We start from the raw sequence: 12837 nt of genomic DNA, 5'->3' as shown, positions 1-12837 counted from the left end.
ATCTCATAACCATATATATAAATATATAGGGGGTGTTACACAATGAAACAAACTCTTTCCACGTGGTTCAACTGATAAAAGACCAGAGCCCCAGCATTTGTCCATCCACCTAACTCATTTTTTTAAATGCTGGCTAAAAGCCTTAACCAGCCTTGCAGATAGCCGCTCGCCCGGGGCCATTCACTTACCATGCAGGGCAAGTTACCTGCGAAAGGGTAAGCGCAGAGACATTTGTCCTGGGCCCGGTGGCGGAGTAAGGCCTGCCCTGACCGGCTAGGACCTGGACCCTTGGTCCTCAGGTAGACAATGAAGGAATTGTGAGAGGAGACAGGGGAAAGGAGAGATGGGAAGAGTCAGAGTGGGTTAGAGTGAGAACATTCAAAATCTAGGTTGTCATAATAGTTCATTTCAAAAACCGGCTACAAAAGTAACTTTTGGGGCAGAATGGATTATTATGCTGTTACCATTCACAGAAGTCATCCCAGAAATGATTAGGTTGAAACATTTTTGTGACAGCAAGCGAGGAATATTTATAAATTCCTTTGATCATCTATTCTGGAGCCCCTGAGCACTCTTGTTCTCCTAGCGCCTGGAATTGCAGGGCCTAGAGGGTCAAGACCGTGCTCAGAAGAACATTTTTTGTTAAAAAAAAATAAAAAGGACATGTTCTGGTTGAGTTATTTTCCTTTTCCTTGTTTTATACGTTTCTAGTTTAAATATGGATTATTTTTCCTTTTTTAGGATTTAACAGTGGATGTTCTGTTTTTAGGACTGGCTATCAATGAGAATCGTATGGCCCCTAACTCCATAGGAATGCTGTTGATTTATATTGGCTTATCTTATAGCTCTCAATTTTTTTTATTAACCATGTAATTGGGGTGTACAATGTTATACGATTTTAAGGCATTTTATTCTTGATTTGTTAAATATTTCTCTCTGAACCCACTGACAGTTTGGAAGAATTTGGTAAACTGGGAATCACGTGAGAACATTTTGCAAGTTTAGATAAACATTTTACCTTGATGTTTCTCTGAAATTGTCTTGGCTCTCTTAAACATTTCTGAGAGATACATTTGGATGAACTCAATTTAGTACAGGGGTTCCCATGGCATTCCTAAAGGGTTCCCTGCAATTTTCAGGCCATTTGTACCAAATACAGAAGAATTTACACTGCATCTAGCATTGGGGTTCCTTACATTGCGTCTGATGTCAGACGCGCTATAAAAGAGGGTTGGGGTTCCTTACAATGCACCTGATCTCAGACGTGCTATTAGAGAGAGTTGGGGTTCTTTACAATGCAACTGATCTCAGATGCGCTATTAGAGAGGGATGAATTTCCTCACAATGTATCTGATCTCAGACGCACTATTAGAGAGGGTTGGGGTTCCTTACAATACATCTGATCTCAGCCGCGCTATTAGAGAGGGATGGGGTTCCACAAAATTTCACAATATAATTATTATAGGGTATTACCTTAGCAGTTAGTAAAGCATTGCATGGCAACGCTTTACTAGCCATTTAGGTTAAGTCCCCGGTGGTGGCTGCTGCAAGCGCCTGGCGTAGCATGCACAGCTTAAAACCGCGATCTGCAGTCTGTAGAGAGTGATTGGAGGTGCAGGGGGTGATCAAAATGGAGGGGGGGGGCTCAGCCATGACATCAGGCACAAAAAAAGCACAGCCCAGCAGCTCAAAGCACTGTGCTCACATTGGTCCAAGCTATCTGCCCTGCTATTGGCCGCGTCGCCGCATGGGAACACAATCGTGTTGTCTCCCCTGCTGGCTGACGTTCCACTGCACTGCATGAGCCAACACGCAAGAAGACACAGGGGTCTGCCTTATTGAGGTTAGTAACTGGTGTGCAGCTCGCACGCCACTGCGTGCGCTGCCAACACCACTGGGGTCCTAGCCTTAGGTAGCCAATGGGGCAGGGTCTACATTATGTAATTATCTTATTTGTACCAGTTTTATGTAGATTTATGTTGCTCTTTTGACAAGATGAGGGATTTTTGAAGCAAGTGGAAGGATTTTAGGACAGATTTACATTTACACCCTATTGTGTACATGACACCCTTCAGGGGTCTGTGCTGATCTACAAATAGGGCTTAATTTGGGAGACTATCACTGATGGCCCACTAAAAATGAAATTAGTAGTTTACAAGGCTATAGACGATAGCCAGATCCTGGGCTGTCAGCCTCAAAGAAAACTATGACATTCTTGAATGATCACTTGTGCATCACAGAGAGAGGTGACAAACAGGTCATCACTTAGTTGGAGGACTATATTAAATAGGAAAAATTATGGACTTGACAGCAATTCATAACAGTAACAAATGGATATCTGTCACCGTTGCGATTAGATACTGTAAATCAAATCATACCACACACTGCATGGGTAAGAGGTGCAATAGACAGGTAACTGTTTCTCCTGCAAAAATAAACATTAGGCTCTCAAATTAGGTGCAGATGTGCGTGTGGAGAGCACAGACACAACCGTGATGATGTCATCTGGCTAAGTATTTGGGAATGTAAGTTATGAGTGTTGATATATTGAGTCAGATTTTAAACGTCATGAGACAAGAGATTTTTTTTCAAGTCAGCTAATTAACTGATTTACGATAGGGGTGGGTTTTATGTGTGTTTCAATGCAGAACGTCTGGCCATAAATCTTGGCATGTTTGAATAGAAAATTGGTATTCAACAGAGGTGTGTTTGGGATCAGACACGGGAATTTTCATCTTTCCGCGCCAATGACCTGGGAAGAACTTTTGACGTGTGGTAACGTATTGAGAATTCTGTTTGTTTTATCCTTTTATTTTTTAGAAAATGTTCTGCCTTTATTGTAACTGGATGTTCTTGTAATAATATTTTTCTGCAGTCGAAACAACTGTATTTTTATATATATTAAAACAATCTTAAGTAAGTGATGCTTTGGGCTCTCAATTAAACGTTGCACGCTTTGTAGAGTGTATTTACATTTTCTGACACATTTTGCTACAATATTATTTATTTATAAAATATTTTACCAGGAAGTAATACATTGAGAGTTACCTCTCGTTTTCAAGTATGTCCTGGGCACAGAGAAAAACAAATAATACATGGTTACAAGTACAGTTACATAAATGAACAAGGTATACATTATATACAAGACATTGCATGCACATATATTTCTGTGTATTAAGTATATAGTTTTTCTTTAATAAACAGGGACTTGAGACCCTGGCAGATATTTTTGCATATTTCTTGGTGGGTGGCAGGGATTGATATGATTGCAATAGAGTAAAGGGTCAATATTAACTAATTGAAAGTAACTTGAACAGTGGAAAGGTGAGTTGGCCAGACTAGCCGTATGTATTACCCTGGTTGCATACTAAGTCACATGCTCACTTGTGTGCTGTTCGGGACAGGTGGTATATTGGGACAAATTGAAGGGAGATATTGTTCATTTGAGGGACCTTTGCAAAGCTGAAAAATTGTATAATTTCTGATAATAGATATGCAGTCATTCAAATAAAAATGCAATTTTTTAAACACAAATGCGTCAGCGCAGATAACCTTAATACATAGACCCTACAACAGTGTAGGACATTTTGGCACAGCCATTTCGCAACCACACTTGCCGCAGGGACTTCTCACTGCAGCAGTTTTGCCTCTAAGGTAACCCCCTAACCTTGCCCATTACCCTAACAACCCCTAATTCTAACGCTACCCCCTACCCGAAAAACCTTTTATCCTAATCTCCTACCCTAAAGACCTTAACCTCTTACCCTAATTCCCTACCCTAAAAACCGACTTTATGAGGACAGTGGCGGTCAGGCTGTGGTAGGGGCATCTCTATGAGAACAGGATGATTTGCATCTCTCTCCCACAAACTGAAGTTCCCTGTTCCTTTAACAGGCACTAGCTTAGAAGGGGCACATTACTAACTGGAAAACAATGAAGGATGACAGACACATCTTAATACATATTCCTAAACACACAAACCTATGTACAGAACTCACAGTGAGGACCCCAGTCAGAGCTCCGATGAACCTGTTTCTAGAACATAAAGGATGGCTATATATACCCTTACATTGATGTCATACATCCGATGGTGTGAAGAGGAAGGGAGTAACCTGAGTGAGCTCAGACAGTTAACCCCTTAAGGCCAAGTTACCCCTTTACAGAAACGAGTAGTCTTCCAAGCAGGGGTTACACAGATATAAGTAAAAAAAGGCACCTTGCTGATGTGCTCTAGGTATGACTAAGTACACGTTTGTCATATCTAGTGCCCATCAACATTTAATAACTAAATGTTGATGGGCCCTGCAATGCTGTTTTAATTTGGAGTTTATTACTTTCAGGCTGAAATGTATATTTTGTTATTGCAACCACACAGCAGTTACAACCATTTCGATCTTATGGCTGAAACGGCTCCAAGCAATATCACTGCAAGAGTTAGCGGGAGGAGGCACTGCAATAAAATCACTATGAGAAGTTCCTTTCTGTATACAGTACTTCCAACAGCCACCCCATTGATGTGTAGAAGCTATAAATATATAAACATGGCAATAACAATTCTCTATAAAAAATGCATGAAGAGAAATAAAGTAAAAGAAAAGAAGAATAGGTCGTGTATACTTAATAATGCATCAACGCTTTAAGAGCTGAAGGTGAAAAATTTGGAATTAGATTAGATACGTTTATTTACTTGTCTATCTGCTCTGTAATTAAAGATGGGCGAATCCACCCAAATCTGCTTCTAGGATTAATCTTATTTTCCTGTGTTCCCCTATTTTCTTTTGTGTTTGCATGTATTGAGGATCCTGGATAGATCCTGGTGGGGTTGAGCCACAGCAAACCAACTCATACAACTCCATTTTAGGGGTCCTTCGAGAGAGACCCCTAATAAGGTATTCATTTTCCAAGTACATGTCATTTGTTTGTCTACCCCGTCAGAGAGTTAGCGCCCAATGCTTTTTCGTTTCCAGGATTTTCTCGCAATCCCCTCCCAATCCATTTCGCGGTGTAAAGTCTGCAGATGGATTTGGTCGGTTTTAATCCAAGCGGATTGGTCAAAATCCACCATTGGCTACAATCCGTTGACAGATTTGTGGAATCCCATCCTCAGATTCAGCGATCCGTTGGTGGATTGTTAGGAATTCTTAAGAATCTGCCAACAGATTGCTGCATCCGCGGATTGGATTCTAAAAATCCGCCACGGGTTACAGAATCCACAGATTGTATTTGGTAATAATAATTTAAAAAATCCGCAAAGCACGAATCGCCCTTTTTGAGATTGATCTGCTGAAATCCGCTGACCAAAGGAACCGGCCATCCGCAGCGGATCCAAATCCACCCCAATAATGTGCCCATCTCTACCTGTGATAACTGTAAGTCTGTAAATAAAAAGATAGCCGTGCTCCAGGTTTGCAGGCAAAAAAAAAAACTGCATCCAGCATTCTGAAGATAATAATCTGTTTGTTTTTTTTAAAGAATCCTCAAAACATCTCCAGAGAGTTACCAAAGAATAGATATCAACAGTAGACTTGAATGAAAGTAAAGACCCCTAATGTAATTTATCCAAAATCGATGATCCACACCTTCAATTCGTTTGTTGCAAAAATATTATTCCCGTTACGTTATTACTCCATGCTGACCTAGCCAGAAGTTAAACTCCACAACATCTTATTATCTGGAGAAAAGGTCGCTACGAGGCTAGAATACTAGGGGATTATCTTGATTGATTTTTGCCTTTGCAAAAGATAAGATCACTTCTTGTTAACGAGTTTGTCCATGTATTACAATGGTGTATTGCCTCTGAATGGCGACACTAGTATTTTTTTTTTCCTGGTAGTTAATGGCCAATTTTCCATAAATTATAACAACCGTTTTACACCATTAGGTCTTATAATTAAGCCTTTGTTATGTGATCCTGTTAATTCAACATGAACTGATATTGACAACTAAGCACCATGTGCTTGGAATATAAACCATGTATTGTAGAGTTCTAGTGTCTGTATAATCACAGAAATAAACAGGGTATTTTTCACAGAAACTAAATACATTCTGCAACCTTATGCCATTTACTAAGCAGTCTTCAACCAAAAAACACCTTCCGGACACTGTGAGACAGCCTATTGATTTGAATGGAATGTAAGGTGTCTCCAGCACTGAAAGGTGTCTTGTGGCAAAATACTACTTTTTAAAGATGTCCCTTTATATCTAGCCAAATAGGTCTTAAGAATGGATGTATTTGTTATTACTCACTTTGATAATAATTATAGTAATAATAATATGTTTATTTATGTAGCACGTTTCTATTTCAGAGAACCCTCTGATTATGCATCTGAGGCAGAACATATACTGTAGCCACCACTGGGATAGAATTCTACCAGCATATTTTTGGAGCTCTGGTATGCATCCAATTAGAGAAAGGAGCAATTCTATTGTTCCCTCATTACAGGTAAATAGAGGTACATTAATAGAGGCCGCCTCCTTTTATTATAGTAAGTGTAATTCAGTGGTGTTCACTTACCACTGATGGCCCACTAAAGTCTGGTGTGGGTTTGGCACCCGATCCGGTGTGTTGGCCGCCAACAACCTTTACTGAATATCCCCCTAAGACCTCAGTGATGGTCTGAGTAATCGAACTACCAAAAGGCTGTTCATATGCAGATATTTTTTAAATATATATCAAACAAATGTATTAATATATTGATGAGAAGAGCTAAGTGTTAAGTATGATGGTCCTCCAAACGATTACAGTATTGACTCTGAAGTGGCCCACGGTATGGAAAAGTTTGAGGTTTTAGTACTGTACTTACATTCCTCTTGCTTCCCCCTTAGTGCTCAAATTAATTGAATCACAATAACACCCCTATGAATACTTGTCTCTTGCGTCCAGAGATTGTTGTATTATAGTCCATGTAAGTTGTTTATATTCACAATATATCACAATTATATCTCAGCTACCTTGGATATAAACAACTTACACGGACTATAATACAACAATCTCTGGATGCAAGAGACACGTATTCATAGGGGTGTTATTGTGATTCAATTAATTTGTATGTAGCCCATATTTCACTCCCCCCCTCCCCTCTGGAAGATTTTGCTGCTCCATGTAGTGTGGTGGTGCATACCTGCTGGCTCACAGTAGATGTGAGTCTCCCGCATGATAGTAGTAGGGGATGACAGAGCAGGCTTCGTACTCACAGTGACAGTGCCTCCATCTCTTGCAGGCCCCTGGAATGAGGGGAGCAATCTCCTGCAGGAGAGTTCTCTTCCCTTTCCCTGATAGATTGCAGTCTCAGGCGGCAGGTATAGTGAAACAGGAACATTTTATTATACACTGCAGGCTTCAAACAGCAACTATCAGTAGACCTTAGGGCCTTCACCCTCAGGATGTCCCTGGACATGGACTCCCAGCCTAGGGCACCAGAACCAGTCCTAGCTCTTCTCTTACTCCCTGGTGGAGTAAGAGGAATAGTCTCCTGCCACTCCCCTAAGGGAGGGCCCACAGATTGGCAGCGCCCTGCACAACTGGTTTGGGTAGACTAGCCTCTCTCAAAGGTAGAGTGACTGACTAAATCAGGAAGTGCAGCTCCTTAAATCAGGAGTCAGCACTGAATCCCTGATTGGACACAAGGCCTAGTTGCACCGCCTCCCCTGTAACTCACTGAAGCTGCAGGAGGTGGGGAAAACCCATGATTACTCCTGGCTGGCCTGCTCTACTAGGGCTTACTGCTAGGAGGAGGGCAGACTGGTAGCCAGTGAAACCAGGCCGGGCTACATGTATATCCATTTTTTGCTGTAATGACTAGAGGCAACTAGTTGCAATATTAGAGGGGGTCTGTAGGAGGACGTGCGTAGAGGTATGCAAGGGAGACTTGTTAAGGTGAAATTAAATAAGGCTTTTATTGCGCCTGTTCCTTTATCATAAGAAAAAAACATCCAAACATATTCAAAAAAGGGGTCAAACAACGCTTCTGTTCCACTTGGGAGTATTTCTAGTGAAACCTATGCAGTCCACAACTCCCTTTAGATAAGCATGTCTCCCAGCCCCAAACATATATCTTGATATGTGCAGATATACCAAAAGTCTTATAAAGGAAAGTCTTATCTGTTTCTTGTAGTTGGAGGGAAAGTCTTCTCTGTTCCTTGGTTGCTGCCTTTTTCCTCAGGCTGTGTCAGCATTCAGGTTTACAGGTTCTTTCCCCTGTGTCTTGCAGGCAGCGTGCTGTTTCTTCTGGCAGGCTTCAAGCCATCTGTCTCTATGGTCAGTCCCACAACTTGTGAGACTCAGGAACAATCTCACTTCCTGTCTCAAAGACAGGCTTTTCTAAGAAACATAATCAGGCAGGTGGTGTTGGTTAATTGACTACCAGCAGTTAACCACCACACTGCTGGATTAGAGGCACATTTCCTGAACAGGGATAACTCCCTAGTTACAGGGTCCAACATATATGAGACCCGATTCTAGTTTAGGATATACAGCTCAACTCCCTTATAACACTGTGCTTGGGGTCCAAAGAATCACATTGCGTTATAAGCGGATCGCGTTAGAAATAATGTACAATTGTATGCATTGTACAATAAAGTATTTAAGATTCCAATAATCGTGTTGTAAAGTATTCATAAATACGAAAATTGGGAGCTACGCTTGCATCGCGTTATAAGCGGATTCGCGTTGTAACGGATCGCGTTATAACGGGGTTGAGCTGTACTTTACTTTGTTGTGAATACTCGTGCATCAATGCAGGTTTAAGCTCAATTAAGTTACAGGTTTCTATATTTAATTTACTTCCATATTTTGGAGTTTTTGTGCTTATTTTAGTATATTTTAAATAAATATTTTATGTTTTATATCAATATATTGTTTTATCTGCTCATTCTGAAGATAACTTGGCATACCACTATACTTCAATTCAATGAATGTAAGGATACCTTAAGGTACTTTTTGCTGGAATATATATGCTTTATATTTATGTCTGTCACTAGTTCTGAGCCTCACACATTTTTCTGGACTATCAATCTAGCCAAAGACTGAATCTTTATAGCGGCTGTTTTCAGCGTGCAGAATCTGGTTTGGCCCACGTGGGTATGGTAACATGACTGGATTTGAATTGTACTTCTCAGTCCCAATTCGGTTCCTCTTTCCTGGATTTTGTTGAAACCCGGTTGAGACGATATTGAGGATGAGTTTGTAGCAACGCACAGCTTGTTTTGTTGTGATATATATCTGGAATGAATCACACAAGCCGCTTCCTTCATTTTCCTGTAACATTGTTGCTGTAGATACTTCCTCACATTTGACTAGACCACAATTACAGATTGCTTCAAATGTACATAATTCTTTCTTTGTCGTCGTATTCTCCATATTAACTGGAGAAGGCAGGCTGCTTTATTCTAGCGATAAAGGTAACATGCTTTTGTTCCTCTGTAGGCAGCCTTTATGACAACCACTGCAGAGCATTTGCGCAGATAACTTTCTTTCTGCGAGGATGCGGGGATCGCGGCGCTCACAGCGCGACCCCTCCTCACCTCCGAATGCCCCCGCTGCCGTGAGACGGCTTCCTCTCCTCACCCGACCTGCTCCTGCTGTGCGGGGGTGGCCCCCTCACTCCCGGCGGTCCGACGCTGCCCCGCAGCCTCTTAGGGCTCTGGCGGTTCCCTCGGGTCCCGGGCGTGCGCTCTCCGACCTTACAGAGCGCGCGCCGGGCAAGGATAATTTATTCACTGCACTAGCAGTGATACCACGCCCCCAAATCTCACAAAGGCTGCCACTTAACCCTAAAGCTCCCCACCTGCCTGCTTATTACAGGAACCAATCCAGGACAGCTCCTCATCTTCCTCCAGGTCTGCCTCCTATCCCTATTGGTCAGCCACGATATATGGTACCTGTGCTGCCTCTCTCACATCGCTCGACAAAGTCTCTGCTTACAGACGTCTATTCTGGCTTTCCCTTTGCTCTTCGTTATTCAGTTTGCGATCCGGCTTGGCGGACATTTCTCTCTGGCTCTGGACCCCGGCTCCCACCTGACCTTGCAGCTTCTCTCATCCCTCGACCTCAGCTTGGACCTCGACCTCTCGGATCTCTCTCTCCCTGACCTTGGCTTACGGCAACGACTTAGTCTCTTCTGTACCGGTACCGGCAAGTATTGCTACACATTCACACCTGGCCTGGCAATGCCGAAACACCACACTCCGGACACGCTCCTTCTTCTGCGGGTGCGTGCACATATACGTCCCCACCTCAGTATAAGGGACGAGTCTGGTCTGCGGGCAGCACCAGCGTAAAACTTTCTCAAACCTTCTGTACCTTGGAGAAGAGATCTGCAGTATTTCTGAAGTGTTACAACGCTTCTCTTTTTTTCTTTCAGAGCTTGATTGGATCTGAGAAAGTTCTAATTGCAGACACAGGGATTTGCTCTTTTCCTGCTGAAAATCCCCATCTACTTCTTTCAGTGCTAACTGCACTTCCAACTTTTCTTGTTGGATTTGTTTCTTCACATTTTTTTCTTCATGGACCTTCTATTTTCCTTTATAGACTTGATGAGTTAAATATAAAAGTTGGATTTCTGTTCTGTTTACAGTCTCTATAACACTCATAACCTTTTCGTAGTCATCTTTCCCTTCAAAACACCTGTGTTGAAACTTGGGATTTCCTGGTGCAAGACTTCTACAGTAGCTCCATGTTGTGTGAAACTCTTTCTGAAAGACTCCCATTTCTGCATAAAGACCGTGAAATTCCTTTTGAGAGATTTCCAGTTCTGTGCCGAGACCGGTCACCTCCTGGCGAGAGACATTAAGCTCTATTCTGAGAGTGTGAACTTCTTTTTGACAGATTTCCAGTACTAAGACTGCAAATCTCTTTCTGAGTGACTCACAGGTCTGCACTGAGACTGCAAAACTTCTTTTGAGAGATTCCTAGCTCTGAGTTGAGACTGATAGACTCCATCTGCGAGAGTTCAAGCTCTATACTGAGACTGAATCTTCCAGCTCTGCTTGAGCCTCTTCATACAGTACTTCTGCTTCCAGTCAGCAATAACTTCATGAGAGTGGTTCTGTTTTTTTAACATGTTGGTAATTTTAGTGTTCGCTGTCTTTAGCCCAGGCGTCAGGTCTTCGAAGTCACTACGAAAGCAACGCTCCATGTTCATCACAGTCCCACAGTCAAAGGCGAGTGTGAGCGGACCACTCTGTAGCGTGGTGTTAACTTCTATCTTCTTTTCCAATCGTTCACGTAGGAGATGACCTTAATGTCTGGCATTTTGCAGTGCATCTTCAGGATTGGTAAGGGGATTGTCACTTATTTGTTTCGGCTCAACTTGCCTGGTATTGTATGTTGAGAGTTTCTCACTTTCTGAACCGGAGACACTTCTTCAGGGTTCGCAACTTCTGCCTTTGGCCCGCTGGAGATTCCACCATTCCCAGGATGACTCTTCCATTCGCTCTAGGCTTCAGGGCATATCAGTCCCTTCTGATGCCGAAGGGTCATCTGTGGATGTGTCTGCAACTTCCATGGTAAGCCGAGAGCCTCTTTTCTTTATTTTGGAAGACTCTGGCGCATCAGGGATACTGAGGTCGCCTTCTATGCTTGACATTTCTGCAGTTTCACTGCACCCACCATGCTTTTCTTGTAGTAGCAGGTGGAGATATTCATCATTCAGCGGGTCCTGCCCTTGCTGCCAGTGTTCATGTTTAAAGACGTAGGGACATGACTCTTCCATGTGCCTAGGGTCCAGGCATTACCAACATCCTAGGGGTGACACATCTCATTTTTGGGATTATATACTGTAAGAGACATCCTCATCATCAAAAGGTCTGGGGGCACTCTTTCGTGTGGCCGAGTTCATTACATCCATAATACCATTTTGCCCTCCATTGTGGCACTTTCAGGTGTCTTCAACGCTATTGTGTAAATATTCTCTGTATATGCTAGAATCACTGTTGGTAGTCATACAGGTGGGGCAGACTTCACTTGCGGATTTCGTAGCTCTCACAGGCGTCTCTGTAGACTTTTTTTCTTTTTTCTGAGCAGCCATTTTAAAACCCCATCTGGGGAGTCTTTTTTTTCTTATTTTTTTTTCACATACACGTGATGGAGTAGACTTTGATCACAGAATCAGTGCATTGTGTGGGTCACTGTCTGTAGCAGTCCCCCTAGTTAGACTGTGACGTTTATGACTTTTTCCAGCGCAGTGTATTCTGGTCACCTCTGCACGCAGTTCTTCCACTTTCACTCCTGTTGCTCAAGCATGGCAGGGCTGTTGCAAACAGAAGCACACACATTTTTCCCCAACAGTCTCTGGGTCCCCTTTAGTATTCAAGGGCCACCTCTTGTACCACTTATAACACCTTTTTTAGGAGATTTTTGCAGAGGTTAAGAGACGTTTTTAAGTGAACACAAAACAGGATTCTATTTGCCACAATATCCTGAACATAAATAGCTTTCACCAGTAAAAACAGGGTTACAGGAAAACAACCTAGCTGCTATAGGGAGCGCTGACTAAACAGCACAGACCCCGTCTACGGGTTGGAGAGCTAGGCCCCTTGACAACAACAAATATATATCACAGAGTGGAGGTCAGTTTCCTTCAGCTGGGGCAGGGATCCAGAAGTCCATGTGCACGCTTCTCTCCACAGTACTCCAGTGTTTGTGTCTAGAACCAGAGACGCAGCTCCCCTGTGATCCATTAGGCCTGGGACATAGTAAGCGCTTAGGTGCTTGCTGCCGCTCGCTCTACCAGGAGCTTTTTGCTGTCCTGACAGAGGAGACAGCAAGCACTTGGGAGGCGGGTATCACTGTGAGTGTGTCACTTGGTAGCTGTCAGTGTGTGTGTGTCACTTTGAAGT

General features: G+C 42.7%; 1 pseudogene; it reads left to right on the top strand.

Moving 5' to 3' along the window:
• Nucleotides 1-11186, top strand: part of LOC142503291 (large ribosomal subunit protein uL2-like) — a 52789-nt pseudogene extending 41603 nt beyond the window's left edge.
• Nucleotides 11187-12837: the final 1651 nt, after the last annotated feature.

This window comes from Ascaphus truei, chromosome 9, assembly GCF_040206685.1.
Source record: "Ascaphus truei isolate aAscTru1 chromosome 9, aAscTru1.hap1, whole genome shotgun sequence".
NCBI classification, from domain to species: Eukaryota; Metazoa; Chordata; class Amphibia; order Anura; family Ascaphidae; genus Ascaphus; species Ascaphus truei.
The sequence above is the reverse complement of the archived record's forward strand: the minus strand, read 5'-3'. Positions and strand labels throughout refer to the sequence as shown.